At 34.8% G+C, this 23,381-nt stretch overlaps 1 protein-coding gene across 1 annotated transcript in view; it reads left to right on the plus strand.

Annotated features, from left to right (window-relative positions):
• Nucleotides 1–23,381, plus strand: part of LOC308193528 (uncharacterized protein) — a 351,138-nt gene that overhangs the window by 83,770 nt on the left and 243,987 nt on the right. The gene's annotated exons all lie outside the window — the stretch shown is intronic.

Below are 23,381 nucleotides of genomic sequence, written 5' to 3' on the forward strand. Positions count from 1 at the left end.
GGAAGGATCTGGCAATAAAAGCCAAAATCAGACATAGAGGCAGAACACAATATTTACACACTGACAAGTATCATCAATCTGTTAGTAACAGCAACATATAATAAGAGAAGGAAAGGTATCAAATACCAAATGACATCAGAGGATATCTATCTATCTCATAAGAAGCAATATGTTTATAAGCTTTTGCTGGCCTAGAATGTATGGTCCTGCTACCACTGTAAAATGACTTGCAGCTGCTCTGATGTTAGCTAGTGCACTTCTATTAAGCATTATCATTAGGCATTTATACCCAAACATGGGAGGAGAAAGAACATCTTCCAAAAGAAAAACAAGAACAGTAAACTGAATTTCAGTATTTATTTGCAGTAGGGAAGTAATTGGTTGTTTCTGGAAGTACATTATTTTGGATTTCAAAAATGCTAATGATGTAATCGTTTAGGTCTAGACATTGTTCCAAGTAAATTATCAGTTGTTTGGTGATGTATTATCAAAATGAGTGTCTGTCTCTATAATATTTTCTGCGAGAACTTGTGAGAATGGCTGAATAATCTTGAGTAATATATTGTTTTCTACAGTTCTATAAATTTCTGCAGTATTTTGTGATACGCATTGTGATGTACTATTGTAAGCCTTGGTACTTGTATTTTTTTAACTAAATAATAAAAAAAAGATCTGTTTCTAAATAACAGATCTGTAACCATTCTAGAATCTCCATGAAATAAATAGTTTTATTTGTTTGTTTGTTTGTTTTCAGGATTCACTGGAAATACAAAGGCATAGCATATATATATCAAAGGGCTTTGACTAAGGGCAAACGTGTAGAAAGTGTGCACTGAATAATACTTGATTTTTTGTTCTCCATGCAAAGACGTATTTTGTTGTTATGGTGAATGTGTACTACTAAACAAATTCAAAGAATAGTCTTTTTGAAGTTCACTAAAATGCATTCCACTTGCCTGTCTTTTTAAACTTTGAACTCTATCCATTAAGGTAGCGCAAGAAGCTTTAATCAAGCTCAGTGCGTTATGATGTGTGTAGTGAGAAACTATTCTTATGTTGAAGAACTAACAATCTAATCAAATAGAGTGGGAAATACACTGTTATTACCCTCATTGTATTGATAGAAAGCCAGAACATAAACAGTGAAATTCTGGCATCACTGACATTAATAGCAGATTCCCTTTGATTTCACTGAGACAAAATTTTACTCACTCTGTTTTCTCTGCATTCACTAAGAGCAGCTGTGGCAGAGCCAGAAGTGCTTCAGTTCATATATATATATATACATACATATACATATATTTTCTTTTTTTAACAGAAAGATCAGTCAATCTCAAATCTTGGCATTTCATAGAGCATTTTTCTAAGCATTCTCGATTTCCTTCTCGGAATATAGTACTAATTTTCTACTTGTTGAAGCTCCTCACAGAATTACAATAGTATTTAAAATCTTTTAAAATCTTTTAAGAAGAAGGAATAAATAAGATGGGTTTTCACACAGCTATCTGAATGATTGGTCACAGGCAAAATTCTGGAACCACAGGGAAATTTATCTAGAGGGAATAAAAGAAAGAACTAAACAGGCAACTGTCACAGAATTATAGTAGAAAAGGATTATTGTAATGTACTAAAAATGCTGCCTATCATATTATTATATATTTTTAAAGAATCTAAACTAGCGTATTAACCTTTTGTATAATTGCAGATAACTAATTTGAATTCTTTTTATAGTAGTTAGTCTGTCTTCAAAACAGCTGCTGGAATAAAATTGCCAGGACATTTGAAGGAACTGCAGTTCTGTGATTCATCTGTGTTATTCATTCAAGGGGTACAGCTGAAAAAGGCAAGTTCACATTTTAAGTGACCAGTTTATCTGATGAAGAGCACTAGCTGTAGTTATCTCTAGAGAGAACAGCAATATTTGTGTGAAATGCAACCATTAAACCTGTTCATTCAAATTTCCAGTTGCTGGGATATTTTGGAGCGGTGCATTTTGATTTTCATTGGAATAAGACAGGAGAAAAATTGCACCTCTTGCCACTACCATTTCCAAGTATTGTCTGTTTCCAAACTACAGACATACCTAAGTGCTGAGATATTGCCGCAGATAGATCAAGTATGTACTTTTGGCTATAAATGCGTCTTCTTATGAAAAAAAGCTTCCATCTACTAATAATACAACACACACAATGTTAGTTTATATATTTTAAGTTTATATATTTTAGTATTTGTCAGTTTATATATTTTAAGACTATCTGGAAAAAGAATGATGAGGCTGTCCATTTTATCTGATGAATAATAAGATGCAAAGTTTCTTAGGCTTTAGTTTTTCCTGTGAAAAAAAATATAATTTATATTATTTCCTTTATGAAAATAGCCTTGTAGCTCTCACACAGAGGATTCATGAAGTAAAAAAGTTAGTTGTACCTCACAGAATGTGTTATGGATTTTTATTTTTATTGTTTTGACTGTTTTGTTTGCTTATTTATTTCTGTCTAGTCTGTATAGAAATTGGTAAGAATGTGTAACTTTTAGTACAGAATTTACCATTGTTCTAATGTAAGGCCAAAGACAAATTTACCCAAAGTAGACTCCTGTAAAAATGGAGTTAGGAGATTAGTGATATTAGTGGAATAATTTAAATTAAAACAAGGAGAGAAAACTATTTCTTAGGAGTAGCAAGAAAGGTTCTACAAGAAATAGAATTTACAACAAATACATGAATGCGTACTATTTTTGACAGTTTAAGGGTAAAGACATCCTATTTATGATGTAAAATATCAATGACAGCCTTAAAATATGTGTTTGGTAGAGGAGATTTTTAAAAATTAAACTACATTTAACCTAAAATAGCTGCAGATCAGTGTGTGGTCTCTTTTACTACTTTTATTGTTATTATGTTGGATTTTCCAACTTTTGCACTGTAAACATATATATATATTATATTGTATATAATATATATTGTATATATTATATTATCCATATATAATATGGATATATTCAGATAAATTAGAACAGAATTTTACTGTTAAGCCTCCTTCCTCTGCTCACTGCACTTGATTGTGCACAATTGCTGACACTTCATGTGTCAACAATTAAACTGCTAAAGCATGGGTTGGCAAGTTTGGAAACCAGGTAGTAATAGTACAGAGGTATCTACTGTAATTATTATAATTAATTTCTGAAGCAAGAAGATGCAGGCCAGTGGGTTTATTATTTGAGCGTTCTGCAGTAATACTGTAAAGAAAAAAAATGCAAAAATAACAGAGAAAGTCAAACGCATTTGCAAAGGATTGACTGGATTGTCCTCAGTGCAGCTCCTTCTGGTACACCCTAATTCAAATAGTTGAAATGAGATGTATCCTGCACAGTGATAAGAGTCAGAAGACATGCAGTGAGCAGCCCATACCCCAAACACAAGTTTCTTGATTTACCTTTATTGCTCACTAGCTGGCAAGAGTTCAGTATCTAGATATTACTAGTGGGTGTTGGGGGCTGGGGAGGATTAACATATTCACAGTCCTTAGTTATAATAAAGTTATGAGAAGCTGAGTCAGATCTTAGCATTCATAACTCTCGTCTAATTCAGCTATCAAATTCTGCAGCCCTTTTGTCCAGAAGATGAGTGTTTTGATTGTAGAAATTCCAGGAACACTTGTTACAGCTTAATTTTCATGGCTGTGTGGCAGGTAGCAGTCTGACTGCTGAACCATTTTGCTCAGTGACAATACAAGGGTGACTAATGCATATCACTATCAGTGAATTTCTTCAAATAAGTCCTGATATGCTTTGGTGTTTTATTGGAAATGTGGGGCTACTTGATGGTTAGAGGGTATTTGTAGAAAGGGAAATAGAATGATGTGTTCTCCACATTCAGGAATGGCTGATTAACTTTCTGAACTTGTGAATATGGAACTAGCTGTGCTTCATACCAGCATTCCATTTTCAGTATTTCCATTATATATGACATTTTGATTTGTTACAGTCTATTAGCTTACAGCTGTGGGCTGATACAAAGGAATTTCATCAAAATATAAACCTCAAAAATGAAAATCTGAAAATCTGAAACAAAAAGATTGTAGTAGTAACTTTACCGTAATTATAGCTCAAAGAGCAGTGGTGGAGGCAACTTGTTACAAAGCAATGAAATGAATTCAGTGGTGAGTGCCCAGTGGTAGTGCTCAGTAGAGGAATTATGAAAATAATCTTCCTTTCTCATTATAATTTTCAAAGCCCTGCTGCTTTTCTTAAATTGCTGTCAAGTACATTCTAAATGAGGTAAGAATTAAATTTGTCTTCTCGGTGTACTTTGCAATCCTGACTGTCCTGACTGAAGCAGAACATGACCAAAATTATGTTGCATGCTCCAACATAATTCTCTGAACAAAACAGGGCAATGGATTAGAACCATATTAATTTACTGAATTAATTTTCACTTTTGATCTAATTCAAAATGGAAGGTTGCTATATTTATCAGTGGTTGCTTACAAATATTACCAATCACAGGGTTTTAAAAAGCTTTGATTTTTATTTATGAATTTATGTGCATGTATGCATCAAATTAATAAATAGCTGATTTAAATTTTATTATTAGCTATAATCATCTGTTAATTCAGTTTTAAAGAGGCTGTCATCAGCTTTCTACCGATACCATACAGTAAAAGCTCAGCCAATGGCAGGTAGTTTGTCTTCCTGGGTTATCTTGTTAGTGAAGACACTGTGCCTGAATCAATGCTTGCCTGTTGTAACAGGCACAAAGTTATATCCACATATGGTGTTTATGTGGCGAGGTTTTGGTAGCGTGTATGTACGTGTGTGTGTTCGTGGGTATGTGTCTATGAGCAGAGCCCAGCTTCAGCCGGCTCCAAAAGGGACCTACTGCTGGCTGGAGCCAAGCCAGTGAGAAACTATGATTAGGCCTCTGGGAGAGCATATTTAAGAAAGGGAAAAAACTGCTGCTGTGCAACAGCAGTTGGGAGAGAGGAGTGAGAAACATCCCCGCAGACCCCAAGGTTAGTGCAGAAAGAGGGCAGGGGATGTTACAGGTGCTGGAGCAGAAGCTCCCCTGCAGCATGTGGAGAGGCCCCTGGTGGAGCAGGCTGTCCCCCTGCAGCCCATGGGTCCCACATGGAGCAGATCTCCACGCTGCAGCTCGTGGAGGAGCCCCCAGTGGAGCAGGTGGATGTGGCCTGGAGGAGGCTGCAGTTCATGAAGAGCCCCCGCAGGAGCAGGCCCCGGGCCCGAGCTGCAGCCCATGGAGAGGAGCCCATACACGAACAGGGAGTCTGCGGGGAGCTGCCGCCCATGGGGGACCCTTGCTGGAGCAGTTTGCTCCTGACGGATGGACCCTGTGGTACGTACCTGTATTGGAGCAGTTCTTGAAGAGCTGCTGCCTGTGGGAAGCCACGCAGGATCAGATCGGGAAGGACGGCATCCTGTGGGAGGGACCCCACATGGAGCAGGGGCAGAGAGTGACTGCGAAGGAGCGGCAGAGACAAAACATTAGGGACTGACCACAGCCCCCATTGCCTGTTCCCCTGCGCCACCTAGGGCAAAGGATGGAAGAGGGTGGAAGGTGTTTTTAATTTGCCTTTAGTTCCCACTGCTCTAATCTGTTAGTAATTGGCAATATATTACATTAATATTCCCTACTCTGAGTCTGCTTTGCCAATGACAAATTTATCTAAACCCATAAGATTTTTCTGTACCATATTTTCTCCCCTTGTCCTTCTGAAAAGGATGAGTGAGAGAGTGGTGTGGTGATGCATAGCTACTTACTGGTGTTAAACCACTATAGTTGAAAATGGAATCAGCTAATTATTGAAAACAATATAGTTAAGGAGAAATCAGTGAAATGATGAGAAAATGCAGGTTTCACGTGAGAGTAATTACAAGACAGATGCTGTCCTGAGCTGCAAGATGACAACTGTTGAGTTTTCTCACACAACCCTTGAGAATTACTCTCAAATCCAGAAGGACAAGTTTTTTTTTTTTGTTTTTTTTTTTTTTTGTCTTATACCTTATTGTTAAATCATTAAATCATTTTGTGGACTCTTTCTATCCAAATTATTTTTCCTTTTCCTTTTCCTTTTCCTTTTCCTTTTCCTTTTCCTTTTCCTTTTCCTTTTCCTTTTCCTTTTCCTTTTTTCTTTTTCTTTTTCTTTTTCTTTTTCTTTTTCTTTTTCTTTTTCTTTTTCTTTTTCTTTTTCTTTTTCTTTTTCTTTTTCTTTTTCTTTTTCTTTTTCTTTTTCTTTTTCTTTTTCTTTTTCTTTTTCTTTTTCTTTTTCTTTTTCTTTTTCTTCTTTTCCTTTTCCTTTTCCTTTTCCTTTTCCTTTCCTTCTTTTTCTTCTTTTTTAAAAATAATTTTATTTGCTGCCTCTCTAGTCATGTATTTCATAAGTAGCTATGCTTCCCTAAGACTGATATAATTTTCAGAATTAAATGAAATAGGTAAGAGGATTTTTATTTTTAATCATTTTGAAATAATTTTCTGTTTATTTTCCCTCATGTCTGATGAAATTTGTCAATCTTTAGATCTATTTAGATCTATAGATAAAAATGCACTTAAAATCTTTTGGACCAAAATCCCTGGAAGGAAATTTTGGAATTGAATGCTTTCTCCCTGGCAGAGCTAGGGAGAAGCTAGTTCTTTTTATTCAAATTGAAATGGAGTCTGAAAGCCAAGTCAAGAACTTTGCTGACGATAACTATCTTTGTCTTGTATGAGGCAAGTGGGAGCATCTCAAATGCTAAGGACCCAGCCATTTGACACCCAGAAGATCAGAAAAAATGTTTACATTCATTCCAGCAATTGTAGATCTCTGAACATCAATAATTGCTTTGACGTTGGAAGGGTGCTTAGGTTGTTAAAATTCTGAATCTTTTAAAATTTCTAAACTGAGTTAAATTATAGTCCTGCACAAACCATTGTAGCGATCTAGTCTGAAATGACAAAGGTATGGATTGAGGTGTTTAAAACTGGACAAAAATCTAACAAGACATATATTTTATGGTAAATTGCACATAATTTTATTTACCTTTAGGTCTATTATCAAAATTGAAAAAAATTGAGAGATTTGCTTTGTTTAAAGGCATAAAATGTATTCTCTTGTAAACAGCAGAAAGCTTAAAGCAGACAATCTAGCTTAATATAATTTTTGGTTTTGGTTGTGCAAAAAAAAAAGGTAGGAGGGGTTGATTGTTTTTTTGAATGTTTCCTATTATCTCTTGCATTTAGGGGCAACATCAAGCACAGTGTTAATACAAATAATAATAAAAAAAGGAATAGAAACAAATCCACAAAATTGTTTTGCTTTCTGTGGAAAAATATCACAGCACCACCAAAAACCAAAAGCAACAACAACAAAAAAAACACAAAAGTAAACAATCAAAAAACACCCCCCCTACACACCCACCCACTTCAGTTAAGTTAGTAACAGAGCAGAGTTGCTTGATGATCTTCCCCAGAAGTGCATATATTTTGGCTCAAGATCTCATGAGTATCTACTTTCCTACAAATCAGTAGTGCCTAAATATTTTGCTGTAGCAAAAGCATTTATCTCTTGCATCTTATCACAAACTAATTCATTATTACATATGTTCAGTTGGTGTTTTGGGGAAATAGGACAGTCATTAGGTAAACATGCCATTTGGAGAATCTTGTATAGTAGAATCTGAGTATTACGTGTCGCAAGACCTAATGGGAAGTGTCAGCGGCTTGAAAATATTCAGGCCTTCACGTTATCACCATTCTAAGAATCGACTTGGCCTTCCATGTATCCATTTCCAGTCATGGATCATCTCATGGAATGACTCTTCTGGGTCTTTTGACTCTCTGACTCTTTTGAATATGAACCCTACAGGGCACGTTGACATTCAGAAGTTATTTACAACATGAAAGTAGGGAGTCTGTTTGTTTGTTTTCTGATAGTGCTGATGGGTTTTATTTGGTTTCATATTACATTAAAGTTCAGCCTAAATGGGGTAAAGGAACTGTTCAGTTTTTCTGGTGTTTAAGAGTCAGAGTTTCATGATTTTGTGTATAAGATAATATTAAGATGGAGTGCTAAGAAGAACAAAAATAAAAATTAAAAAAAAAAGCAAAGCTTCCAATAACATTATGGGAGTCCTGGTGCTGTGTAATGCAAATCTGTTATTTTATACATTCTCTTTTTCAACCTGAATATTAGTATTTTGCGGACAGCAGATAGGGAGAAGTCCTCAGTATTCAATGCATGGTATACAAAATTGTATAGTTTTTCCTTGGATTTGATACTAATATGATGAGCTTAATTCTTCTGTTCAGTGGTATTTCTCTCTTGGTAAGGCACATAGACACAAATCTTGCATTTGACAGTGTGTCACAGACCTCTTTATGCAGCTCAGTTCAATACAAATGTTATCTTTCCCATATCAGATACCAAGACCCAAGTGACTGCACCTCTGCGATCACGTTTACAAATCAAGAAAGAGCGAAGTAACTATATACTAACAGATTATATGTTTATCATCATCTATCCTAATACCTTCTACTTTTGTTGAATGATTATGAAAATTATTGTCTATATCTTGGAAACTATGCAGTACATCTTTTAAATTCATCTTCTAATGATACTAGAACTGGAGACAATGACAATGACAATGACATTTTTACAGTTTATAGACATTGAAAAAAGCCTTGGTCTTTCCTTCAATATGGAAGCCAAGATGCTTAATGCTGGAGGAAAGAAAAAAAAAAGGGAGGGGTGGTGGTGTCACAATATACTTTCTGCTAAAGAATTTTGTAAAACAGAGGTATCTAAATCACCACTTGGTTGTGTCATTCTTTTATTTGAAAGTTTAATGCTACCTTAATTAAGAAGGCCACAAACAACTAGTTTCCACTCACAGTTTGAAAATTAAAAATACATAGTTCATGGCCCTCAACCTTGCCCCTTTGCTAATGGCTTAATTTTAGCTTAAATGAAGCTCTGTCCCACTAGATCACAGGGTTGATCCTGATGTTATGCTAAACTTACCTTAAGTTTCCTCAAAACAGTGTAACATCAGGGACTTCACTGAAAAAATATCGCTGTAATAGATAATGAGTTTTCTATTACTTATAAACCTGATTCTTTTTATGATGAGCTAACTACTAACATCAATATTAATACTATAAGCTATTGAAAAAGAAAACTGTGTTACATCAAGAAATACTAAGAAATGAGTATACATCTGAAATATGAGCACTGCATACTGTTATCTACCAATGGATCTTGAATAGAATTTGAAATGTATTAATATATTTTACAATACTTTCCCAAAGCTTTTTATAATTTTTACTGATGCAGAACATATATATATATACATATATATATATATATTTAATTTGGAAATTTAAATGGAAATTTAGAAAATAAGAAAAGACTTTTTTTTTTTCCTTAGAAGATTATTTTGACATACGTGGTACATGACAGATACTTGGAAACACATTGGAATTCCAAGCACCGATTTTACATTTTTTACATTTTAAGAAGCGTTTGGACTGTGCACTTAGTCACATGGTCTAAAATTTTGGGTAGACCTGTGTGGTGCCAAGAGTTGGACTTGATGATCCTTATGGGTCCCTTCCAACTCAGGATATTCTATGATTCTATGATTCTACATAAACAAAAGCTAAAAAAGTTACCTGCTTTTCTCATTTATAACTATTTAAGTAACAATAGTTTCTTTGCTACAAGGAAAATGGCAAAAATAGCCACTTTCAGCAAAAATATTCTTGTGGTATTATTGGAAATCTTAGAGAGATTGAAAAGTTCTGTATACATAGAGAGTACCGTTGCCTCTTTTTGCATGCATTTGGCAAGTCTGTCTATTATCTCCATCATTGTTAAGTGTTGGCATACTGAGTTGATTTATGAGCTAGATAAAGCAGCTGTTAGTGATACGAAACTGGACATCGTAATGCTTTGAGACCTCAAAACACTGCCTTCCTAAATTTCCTTGATGAGTTGCTGCAATTGGTTGGCAAATCTGGTTGAAGAAGAAGCAGCACACTATGATGTGATTTTCAGTGAGAACATCATTAAAGGTCACATATAAGAAAGCACTTTACTAACCTGAAAATTACACATCAAAATTCTTAGATGACTGAAAATGTACTAATGTAGAGCTAATTGCTAGGGACGTATCTCCCAGCTCTGTGTGTATGTGTGAGGCAAAACCTATGCATCCTGCATACCTAAAAGTCAGGTGTCCAAGGCTCAGAAATGCAATTTGAATTATCATGAACATACATGAAGTGTGCAATCCCCACCCCCAACCCCCATCAAATAATGATGATGTTAATGCCTACTTTCTGGTAACAGTTTATATCTTGAGCACATGTTCAGGAAATAACAGTTCTGGATTTTAAGTTTCCTTCCTCTCTCCTGTGCTATGTTCTTTATCTACTAAGTCTTAATACTCTCCATCCTTCAAACTGAAGGTGGAGGCTTTGCAGTCAATAACAGAAATAGAATGAAAGTAAGATCAAGATTTGACCTTTGGTCTTCTGACTAGAGTACTAAGCTTTGAAAAAGAGTGCAGTGCTTCCAGCTCTTTCTCCTAAGCTTTTATTATTATTTATTATTATTATTATTTATTCAGTAACTACTTGAAATAAAATTCATATGCAGTGCTAAGAGTCACTGATCCCAATCAGCTGAGAACCTGACCAATGAGTAGCAAATCAGGCATCTTTGTGCTGTATGTAATGTAAATGAGTTTCCTATTCAGTAGACAATTCTCAAAAGATTAATATGAAAACCACCACAACTATAAATTGAGAAAATATAGCTAATGAGGCATCTGAATTCTGGATGAGTTTTAGGCTCAAAATAACAGTCTCACAGACATGACCAGCTGGCTTCTATTATGCCTAAACCCAACGTGACATGCCCAAACTAAAGCAAAACAAAACAAAACAAAACAAAACACAAACAACAACAAAACAAACAAACAAACAAAAACAATAAAAACACACACACAAAAAAACCCACACAACACAACCAACCAACCAACCAAAAAACCCTTCAGGCACACATTCTATTATTTCTTATTGCTAGCTTAGTTGGGCATCTTAGTACTCAGCTGGCTGAGTTTTGTGACTCCAGTACACTGTGCAACTTCTTATGATCAATGGCACAGTGACTGATATGAATTCCTTTCTTGGAGCTAAAGATCACTTTTATCTATTTCAGTACTGAATTTCCCAGTGTATTTTGGTCACTCCTATATATAAAATGTTTAGACAGGTAAAGTTTGATCTAACCCAATGTAGAATAGTCCTTATGTTCTTTTGCCTGTTTTGTGTTTGTCTCTTTGAAAATGTGTTTCCAGGGAACAGGAAATAGCAAATAGTTTTCATTTCCAGATAATAATCAGTTCAGTATTAATGATTCTGAAGGAAGGACCACCAAAACAAATATGTACCAGCCACTGTCAATAGCTGCCTAGGTAGCACCACAAAGAACAAAGGAGTATTTTTGAAATTTGTTGATGTTCACTGACACAATGCCATGCTTTTCATTTATTGCTTTTCAATACCCTATTAAAATGTTATAGAATCATTTTATAGAACTAAAATATAACTGTTAAAGAAGGTTTAGGAGCAACAGACATGTTACATTTGCTGCCTTCTCCACAATGAACAGCATTCAAGATCAGCAATAAGGTGGTAACAGATAAACTCAATTCACCACCATTATTTTGGCTTCATCAATTACTGTGATATGTGTGTTTTGTTAGAATAGTACAGAGTACTGTGAAGTGTATCTGTCTACCAAGGAATTCAATAGTATGTTGGCAAACCTATGATGTTGTGTTGGGGTGCTACTATGAGGCTGAGAGTGAATAGCATAAACTGCCAGCTAGACGGTCTTCAGGATGAGGGACAAGTGTAAATGTCATTCAGTCATCAAGAAGGCTGCATCTAAGTTGTTTCTTTGCAAATGACAATTATGACAGATAATCATGTTAGTGTGTTTTTTCTTGGTTGTCACTGTTATCTTTATGTATTTCTTTAAAGGCAAGCCAAGTATCCTTTAATTATGTATCTGTTCTTGTCTTAATGGATCTTGCTCTTATAAAACATGCTTTGCAAATTTGGGGGAGAATGTTTATTATCTTATTAATTTTTATTAAACTTTCAGAAAAAAAAATATATCCAATTATTTTTCCCTGTATTTTTGGAAGCATGTCTGAAATGTAAAAAGCTCCAAATACAGAAAACATTTATTTTCTATATATTTTGCTTCTGTGTTTATTACTATCAAGTAGTTGCGTCTTTTAAATTTTGTTGCCTGAACTTTACACTTAAAACATTTAACAATTCAATATTTGTAATGAAATATTTTTGATCTGGCTTTTTACCTAATTGATTTAATATCTGCGAAGTGTAATATACTCCTTGTATTTCAAATGCAGGATTACATATTTTCTTCCAAATAGAAACAGCCCAGTTTACTTGTCCCTGATTGTTGTTTAGTAAGATACTGTAAGGGATATCTATAGTATTTTCAAATTTTAAGTCTAGTGTGGTCTCTACTGATGAATATTAGATATTTATTATAGGCAAAATTGATATTATTTATCATTTTCTGATTACTTTCAGGACACTAATAGATCAATATATCTGTGCAGATTTTTGGCCTGGATTTGTGTCGTGTGGTGCTGACTTTAATTAGGTCATCAGATAGCTCTTTTCTGAGCTATTTTCTCTGAAACCTTACTTTAAAAATGTACCAGATAAAACAAAACAAAACAAAGCAAAACAACAACAACAGTAAAAGCAAATAAAATAACCATTAAGGAAAAGAAAGCCTGCATAAAAGGTATGTGCTCTAAGCAATCAAACCTTTAAAATAAGATTGTTATTTTTTTTATGTAATGTACCTGCAATAACTTTTTAGTACATTATTGCCACAATTTTGAAAACATAACACAATCAAGTATTTTAAAAGAAATTTTATTTAAGCTTCTTCTAGTTTTACATATGAAGTAAAAGCTCGCATTTACATCTGTTTTCATCAGAAAATAAATCAGAACTCGAAATTTATTGGAAAACAAAAGTTCTTTGTATGAAAAATGGCTTGTAGCAGGAACCATTGGTAAATAACCGAACTTGCTAAGAATTTACACTGAAATTACACGTAGAATTAGAAGAGTTCACTTGGAAGGGACCTTTTACAAACCATCTTCAGATGGTTTCTTGTAATTTTCAGGTAGATTTAAATAATTCAGTTAAAATCTACAGAGCATACATTTGCTAGTTTTAAGTTGAGTTTGAGATGAATTAAAGACAGCAAGCAGATAGTCAAAGGAGCCTTAGTCCTTTAACAATGTTTACACAGAAAATGATATAGCATTCAAATTTCTGGATTTGTTCACAGCTAGTTAGAAAAAATAGAGGACTGTTTTTGGAGTCTGTAAGGATGTAAATCTAAATTTACTTTTTTTTTTTTCTTTTTCTTGTAATGTCACATCATGCAGAACTTCACATTTGTTAACAGGAGAATCTTTTGAGAAAATGTATTGAGGAACTCATTATAAAGGATGGAAAAGATTTGCTTTTCCTCCACTTCATTCTAATATTACTGAGCATCTTTATATCAGATATTCTATCACATATATTTAACTAAATATACAGTCTGGTAGGTACACAAGTATGTTTTACTACTATACTGTTTTACCTTTCAGAAATAGCTTTCATCATTACTTCTTGTCTCTTAAGTCAGTATTTCTTGAGAGGATCTATACTGTTATGTGAAAAGCTGCTGCCTAAGGACTGTTATAGGTATCATCAAAAACATTGCAACCATAATCTTACTTTATGCATTCATCATCATCATCATCATAATTATTATTATTGTTGTTGTTTTGTTGTTGTTGTTGTTGTTTTGTTGTTGTTGTTGTTGTTTTGTTGTTGTTATTAATGTTATTATTAGTATTAAGTCCTAGGAGAACACTTAGCAATTGTGAAACTTTCATAATAATTGCAGTCTTCTGAACATACTACTTGCAGTACTATCTGGCTAGTTTTTGTCAAGTTCACCTGGAAGAAATTAGTCGTCTAGTAAGGGAACTAAGTAGATACTGAGGCCTTCACTTTTGGGAAGCAAAAAGGTTAAATAAGGGCACTTGTTCTGCAATAAGCAATACCTGAGCAGAGGCATCAGTACAATGCCCTTGATACGTGTATAGTCCTGACTGAAAATTTTTGCTGCAGCAGAATATCTTTAAAATTGCTAAATGTAAGATGTTAAAGCTTTTATGAAAAATAATAAAAGAAAATTAATACCTAAGATTTTAATGAATACTGTAATTTAATACACATGAAAAAAATAATTTTCTCATGTCTGTGTTCTGTATTGTAGTTTCTTGACTCTGAAAAGAAACTGTCTCTTTAAATACTAAGAAAAATAAAAAGGTTGAGTTACAACAGACATGAAGCAATTATTCCCACATCTAAACACTTTAAAAGAGCGCTAAAACACTCTTTTTGAGGAAAAGAGTCTTTCTAACGTAGAATTCATCTTTTTCCTATTTCTATGCTAAGATCATGCTATGCAAATGCTATATAGCTTATGCACGTGATACAAAGCAAACCCTATAATTTCTTCTCATCCAGCTTTGTCATTGCCGAGAAAATGCTAATTGGACAGTTAATAACAGCTTTTTTACTGAAGACAGTGTTCACTAGTGGAGGGTTCACACATGGTCCATTCTCAGTCCAGTTTATTGTTCTAGCATTAAGGTTTGTTTAGGCAGATTATGCAACTGCTTGATTTTACGACTTAGTATCCTAGGTTTTCATGACTGATGGTACCCACTGAATAAACAGGGCTTAGGAAACATAGAATCGCAGAATATTCTGAGTTGGAAGGGACCCATAAGGATCATCGAGTCCAGCTCCTGGCTCCACACAGTAACACCCAAAAATCAGACCATGTGTCAGAGCATTGTCCAAATATTTCGTGAACTCTGGCATGCTCAGTGCCATGGCCACTATCCTGGGGAACCTGTTCCAGTGCCAGACCACCCTCTCAGTGAAAAACCTTTCCCTAACACCCAACCTGACCCTCCCCTGTCCCAGCTCCATGCCATTCCCTCGGGTCCTGTCTCTGTCCCCAGAGAGCAGAGCTCAGCACCTGCCCCTCTGATCCCCTCGTGAGGGAGCTGCAGGCTGCCATGAGGCCTCTCCTCAGTTTCCTCTTCTCTGGGCTGAACAAACCAAGTGACCTCAACCGCTCCTCCTATGTCTTCCCTTCTAGAACCTTCACCATCTTTGTAGCCCTACTTTGGACACACTCTAATAGTTTTATGTCCTTATATTGTGGTACTGAACATTGCACAAAGTGCTTGAGGTGTGGTTGCACCAGAACAAAGTAAACATTTTGCTTGTGCTTGAACTCTGGAAGTAATGTAAATGAAATATTCTACTGATCTTTCATTAAAATTCTCTACATTTTGCAGTGTAGTAGCAGTGATATTTGGTAGAGTAAAATACAAAATGAATTCAGAACCTCATATTGAATACTGTGAGTTTCTACCCTTGTAATTTAGACTGGAAAATTACTATGATAGAGAACCCACAAACATAGAATGCATAAGGATCTGGTCCAATAAATAAATAAATAAATTAAAAAAAATCTTGATTTTGACTGATTATGAGCAAGCAGATAAGACATTTTATATTAATTTGGAATAATAAATATCGGAATATTAATTTCAGATGAGTATGTATTCATTGGCATAATTATATGGCCTAATTATAGCCTGAATTATGAATTCCTGTATCAAACACAAGATTCCAGCTCAGAAAACTTTGTCAAACAAAACAATCATATGAATCTTTCACCTGGGGAACGTAGAGCAATTCAAAGAATGTGCCAAAGAATATTCTCAGGGGAAAAAAATCAAATTCTAATATATTGCCTGAGGATGGATGGAGGAGAGCACATGAGTCTGAAACTATTACAATTTAGAATACAGAATAACAAGAAGATGAGAAGATAAGATTAGCTTTCTCAGTGCAAAGTTCTGTTCTATTCTTTCTAGCACAACTTGCTTAAAAAAACAAACAAAACAAAAACAAAACAAAACAAAACTCTGTCCAGGATACATTATAGCTTTCTAATGGAAGTAACAATAATAAGAAGATAAGTCTCTCCTTTTTTTGTCTTCTTTTGAAATCCTCAGAAAAGATCAAAGATACTCACTCTAACATAGTCATAGACTCCTCTACTCTGTGAGAAATGAACCAGGCATATTGTGCTTGATTGCAAGGCGAGTGTTTTGATGTCTAAGCTACTCCTAAGATTTAGAATGTCTTTCTATTAACATGAAGTGTATGCAAGCACGTGTTTCATGTTTGCCTTCCAGTTAGCCTATCTTTTCTAGTACATTTTGATTCTGTTCACCAATTTCAGCCAAATTTGTATCAAAGAGAAAGATCTCAAAAAATATTGTTATAAGCTTTATGAAAATAGCTCATGAAATTGACTCTAATATGTTCTCAGGAAGCTGCAAATTAGATCAGTTGTATTATTAGACACTAAAGAATCAGCAAGAATTGTATTTTGGATACACCAGCCAAAAGAAAAGATTCATTCTGCTCACTTGCTACTAGGTTCATGCTAAATCAGGATAAAACAAGGCTAGAAAAAGCAGATGTTCATCAGTTTTGGTAATAATTTCCTTTATGGGCTTCACTTCGACTTTTTATTCTGTAAGATAACATCTTATGATTGATCTATTAGAAATGGAACAGCAGGATGTATGTGCTCACCTACCTGGCTGTAAGATGCCTATTTGGGGAGTGTATATGTTCCATATTTCATAGAATCATAGAATCACAGATTATCCTGAGTTGGAAGGGACCCATAAGGATCATCAAGTCCAACTCCTGGCACCGCACAGGTCTACCCAAAAGTTTAGACCATGTGACTAAGTGCACAGTCCAAACGCTTCTTAAATTCAGACAGGCTTGGTGCAGTGACTACTTCACTGGGGAGCCTGTTCCAGTGTGTGACCACCCTCTCGGTGAAGAACCTCTTCCTGATGTCCAGCCTAAACTTCCTGTACCTCAGCTTAACACCATTCCCGTGGGTCCTATCACTGGTGTTTATGGAGAATAGGTCACCTGCCTCTCCACTTCCCTTCGCAAGGAAGTTGTAGACTGCGATGAGGTCCCCCCTCAGCCTCCTCTTCTCCAGGCTGAACAGGCCCAGTGACCTCAGCCGCTCCTCATATGTCTTCCCCTCCAGGCCCTTCACCATCTTCGTCACCCTCCTCTGGACACTCTCCAACAGTTTAATGTCCTTTTTGTACTGTGGTGCCCAGAACTGCACACAGTACTCGAGGTGAAGCCGCACCAGCACAGAGTAGAGTGGGACAATCACTTCCCTCGACCGACTAGCAATGCCGTGCTTGATGCACCCCAGGATACGGTTGGCTTTCCTGGCTGCCAGGGCACACTGCTGGCTCATATTCAATTTATTATATTGATTGTTATTGAAAGGATACATATAGGAGAAATAAAAGCCAAATCAAATATATTTCAATTAGACCTCAGTCTGTTTATTTTTAAACATACATTTGAGGTTCCTAAAGTCCCTTTGGATGTTTTTGAAGATCTTCACTTAAATACTGGTTAGACTGTAGATTGCTACTTGCCTCATTAGGAATGGAAGCTTTTGTTTTGTGATATAGCAAACCAATTGACATAAGACTCCTAGGCTCCAGTGACAATCCTTACCATGCTGCTTTATCCGCAGCTTAGCTTTGTTAGCAAACTTAAGACTACATAGTGAATTTCTTTCTATGATTTTATTGTTTAACTGTTTAAAGCTCCCAGTCCTGTACAAAGCTTCCACACAAGCTGTGGTACATTCTCTCTAGACAAATTCACAAAAACACCTAAAGAAAACACTTTATCCTGATGCAGGGAGGATTCACTTCTGTGCTGATACTTGGCCATACAAATTTATTACGGGACAATTCTGAGGACTATTTTTGTCTCCCTTCAATGCTAGGCAGGTGGCTTAAATATGTGGAACCAAAGGCAGAAAACTTTGAACAGGCAAAGATAAAATGAGTAAAGTTATAGTTAAGATAATGAATTGCTCTGTGTGGAGAAACGAGATCCTTTTTCACATCTGTCAGAAATTCACCGGAGAGTACTGTCAAGGTGCAGGAGATTCTGTGCCGCACTTTATTTTGCAAATAGTAGTATCTGTTCCTATCCTTTTCTTTTGTTCTTTCTTGTTTGGATACAGCATTTGGGATTTCAACACATTACCTTAATAAGCCCAGATTAAACATATTTACTCGAAAGACATGACAAATAGTATAGTTATTTACATTTTCATGATAGTCTTTATGACTATCAAACAATGAGGTCATTGTACAAGAGGTGAATATGCACATATTTTGTAAGTAACAATAGCACAGCAACAGGTGGTGAGCTTGTACATTCTTGTCTGCATATCATCATATGCTGATGTATTCTTTTGGTGGCTAGTGAATTCCCTATAGCAGAGACTGTAACATTTCCTATTTCTGTCTTATTTCTTTTCCTTGGAGTAATGTCAATTTGGTTAGGATCAAACACCTTTCCAGGTGTGGCAGCCGTTACTGGAATTCCACCAGATAAGTATTCATTCCTAAAGAGTTTTACTTTAATATACTATGTTTCATTTTCAGTACATTTTACCTTGATGGTGCTTTAGCATTGTTCATTTCACTTTTTTTTTTTTTTTTTTGGCTGTGCTCTAAGGAATTATTTTAAATTTATAAAGATAGATTTAATTCCTATGTATAGATAACTAGAAATCCAGATTTTCATCTTGTATCCTGCATTTGAGTGTTCAGCCACTATATAAATATATCTTTCCCTGGAGTAATTTAAAATAGATGAAAAACAGATATTAAAAAAAAAAAAATCAAATCTTCATATAAATAAATAGTCAGTTGGAATTCAAAAACATACTTCAAGTCTGTTGAAAAGTGAGAATTTTTATACTGATACATGTATTGATCTTGAGCAGGAAAATTCCTATAAATAGGTCTTCTCATTGGTGAAGCAGTCTTCTCAAAACTTCCTATTATTTCATGGAATTATGTAGCCAGCTGAAGACAAAATATTTTCCACAATCACTGATTTCAGAGCTGTGAATGAAGACACAGATTCAACTCTGATACCTTATGAGGGTAAGCGCTCTATGCTAGTGCTCTATACTAGTGCTCTATAAGTTGTGTGAATGAAACAGTGATAGGGATCAAAATGCCTTTTATTGCAGTTACAGATGCAGATTACTGGTAATAACCAAAATGGGAGGGGAGGGCAGGGGAGGGCAGGGGAGGGGAGGGGAGGGGAGGGGAGGGGAGGGGAGGGGAGGGGAGGGGAGGGGAGGGGAGGGGAGGCGAGGCGAGGCGAGGCGAGGCGAGGCGAGGCGAGGAGAGGAAAAGATGAAAGAAAAGAAACACCACTTTGCTTTGTATAGAGAGATGGAGAAGAAAATTCAGTCTTATGTGTGCTTATGTAAACTTTTTACATACCAAGATAAACTTATTAGTCTAAATTCTGTGTCTAAATTCATGGGATTTTTAGAAGAATAATTCTTTTCTGCCATCCTAATTGTGTATTGGGGAGCAAATAACAAATTCACTTTATTTGCTTCTTCCTTTCAAGAGTCTGCATCTGCAGACGTATGTACAAGAATGTCATGTACAACACCTCTCACCATTGCATTAAACAATATGTTCAGTAACCAGCAGAGTGGAAAATAGATGTCATCTTTCATTCTAAAGATAGTATTTCCATAAGGCAGAAAAGACACTGTAAATCATCAAAGCAATTAAAGAGGATCCAACTTTCTTTTTCTTCCTTTCCTGTGAAGAAGCTTTATCATTACTTCTCATTTGATACTGCCCTATTGCAACACATTAGTACATAAAGTCAACTTAATATAGGAAGAATCCTTAAGAAGTATTTTAAATAGTTCTACCTTTAGGGTGTATCAAAATTACTATCATCCTTTTACTGATGTGAACAATAATACTTTACGGTTCAAAACGTAGGGTGGAGAAAATTTGTCTTCAGAGCTTTTCCTTTACGTTTAGTATCACTAACAAAATGTACAATAGCATACAACACAAGAATTTTGACTGTAAAAAAAAAAAAAAAGACAAAAATTTAAAACATCCATAGACCTAATTCTCCATTCAGTGTGTTAATTTTACATAGATACAAAGCTGTGGTTGTTAACAATCAACTCTTCCAAGTAGATACTGTTGATAGAATGAAGGTTTTATTTGTATAGAAGAGGCTGTAGCTTGCAAAACAAATTGTTTCAAATGTTTTGGTTCTCCTTAGAAACAGACTCAGAAACAAATCTTTTATTTAACTGCTTTGCAATAAAGGAATTGGAAGGTTTTTTTTTTTGTTTGTTTGTTTGTTTTTTTTTGTCCATATTGCTATGTATAATATGGGAACAAAAATCCAGATTTCTTCCACTGTCTCACCATCCATGTTTAAGGGTGATTAGATAACTTTCACTTCAGTGAATTCCAATTAGAAATGAACAAAAGTGTTTACCAGAGAAGCAAGGTTATGGTAAATAAAAGTATCCTGATTGTCTACAACAATGTCTCCAGCCTATTTGCCCCTTCTCAGGACTGTAGGGGCTAGATAGGAACACAAAATACTTTTTCTGAAACTACTTTTATTTTTGAAGGACTTTTCTGACTCAAGTTCATCATCTTTGTCTGAATAGGAAACACCTATTTTCTACTTACATGCTAGCAAGGTACGTAGAGCTCGAATGCAATAAAGGGCATAATGTATGTTTTCTATTACATACCTTTAAGTATCATAGGCCATATTTACACTGCAAAGCTTTCTAGATATGTGGGCATGTTGGGAGTGTAGGAAAACAAAACAAAACAAAACAACAAACAAACAAAAAAGCAAAAAACCAAACACCAACAACTCACCTGCAGTCCACAGGATAATTATCTCATGTAGAGCTTCTATACTAAATAAATAAATGAAATAAAAATGTCACAAAAAAACAAAGCAATTTGTCATGTGGTGGCAGATTAATCATGTGGGGGCAGATTAATTTTTGTGGTTTTCTTTCTTTTTCTTTTTTTCTTCTTCTTTTTTTTTCCTTTTCTTTTTTACACTTGAAACTTAAGTCTCTGCTAGAGGACTTCATACAATTACTAGCAATGCCTTTGCAGGATAGGTCATTAGCAAACTCACAAGACTGGAAAAACTACTGTAAAATTTGTGCTCTTGGAAGGTCATCCTAGAAGTTAGAAGCCTGAACAAGCTTTCATGAATTTAAATTAGTCATGGGGAGATTATCATCCAGAAATAACGTTAGTAAAATTGAAATTTGGTTATAGAACATGTAGTATTACCTAAACAAAAGGTGTCTGAATGAGAGAAACTTCAAGGCTTGTACAATAAGTGAAATTCCACAGAGCTCTGGAAGAAATTGACAACTATTTCAGTAAGAGCATTCTTGAGAACATTCTGTCTGGTTTGTCTACCTTCAGAGCTAAAGCATGAACCCCCTTCTAAGTTTTACATAGGTTCAGCTTTATCTTTTGTATTTTTTATTCACTAAAACCCAAGTGATGTGCAGATACTAGATAAGTGTTTTAATTACTTTTTAATTTAAAATTAGAAACATAAATCCCTATAGTAATAAGGTTACAGAAATAATTTAAAAGCAATTAAATGAAGGCAAGCTTTGGATTCATGTATAATACCATTTTTACTGTCTGTAATTAGATTTAGCTTTGTTCTTCTGTTAATCAAAATTAATTTGTAAGTCCTTAAGGAGTGTTCACATATGGAACTCCAGGAAAAAAAAAAAAAAGTGTATTTGGTTGCCAAATGAGTTATTTGAATACATAAATATTATTTTAGTAACATAGGGTAACAACTAAGTATTTAAGAAAAGAATTTTATTACAGTATTCTTTTTGTAGGCATCTACAATTTTAATAGATACAATCATGATGTGACTGTTTTCAGTAGATTGCCATAGATTAAAATCTTACAGACTTAAAAAAAATATGTCTGTGTTTATGGATGATATTTTAGCTATAAGACAGGTATAGCAGTCTTCAGCTCACACTGATTAACAGAGGATTGTAGATAATATTTCTGTCATTCGTGATAGGATTTAACACAGAACAGTCCTTTGGCATCATAAATTGCAGACACAAGTTTGGACAGCGCTTCAACAGACAATTTAGCATATGAGGTGTTGTCAGAGAACCAAAACTATCAGGATAACTTGGGCAGTTTTCTCAGCAACTGTAGTATGCAATTCAGTGAGTGTGATAAATAGTCTACCTTCTCTTGAGCTCAGCATAAAGAAGGATTTTTTTTTCCTCTTTCTTTCTTCATTTTTTTTTTCTTAAATTGTCTTGGGATTGCCCATTTAACGTGTCAAATATGAGAAATGACATTTGACTAATCTACAATATTAGTTGTTACAGGAATTGCAAGTATTCAAGCGGCTGCTTTAGAAAATACATGCGTTTTTACATGAAGTGTCCAAAATAGTTTGTGTATCATTTTCTCTATCTATATAAACTACAGGCACTAGAAATAAGTTTTCACATATATGTGTCGCTGGGACATTTCCAGGAAGACATACTTAAGCTGTATTTGATACTCAACAAAACATGAATAAAACATTACTATAGTCATTATAAAAGTTACTATAAAATTTCAGATGCTATAAATTTACAGGTAAAGCTGTTTCTATTCTTTTCAATGTCACATTGCTATTTTCTAGCCTCAACATGCTTATCATTGTTTGATTGTATGTTTAAACTGGAATCTCTTTCTGCAATCTCAGCTTAGAGTATTACATGTTTTTAAAACTTTTTTAATGAATTCCTGTTATTCTTCTGAAGCTGTTATAAAAGAAAAGAAAAAAGAACTGAACATGATGAAAAGTGGATGACATTTGGATGTAGATTATAGCCTCCCTCCTCCCCCTCCCCCCCCCAAAAAAATATATATATATATGGAAAGTAATTTAATCTAATATTATCTTTTTTTTGTACAAAAATATTTCTTCTATAACATCATAACAAAATGCACTTTATTATGTATTTGTATTATTTATTATGTGTGCAAGTTTATGTTTCAACAGATATTTTGCTGCCAAACTTAAGATCATGAGACAATGAACAGAACTACCAAGAGATGGTTCTTATTCTAGAAAGTTTGTAAGGATCACTAATGATGTTGCAGGCAATTTTCATCTTTTTTTTTTTTTTTACCATTGAACATTTTTCAAAGACAGAAAATAGTTTGATGACTTTTTTCAC

This window comes from Anser brachyrhynchus (assembly GCF_964034855.1).
Source record: "Anser brachyrhynchus genome assembly, chromosome: 1".
Lineage (NCBI taxonomy): Eukaryota > Metazoa > Chordata > Aves > Anseriformes > Anatidae > Anser > Anser brachyrhynchus.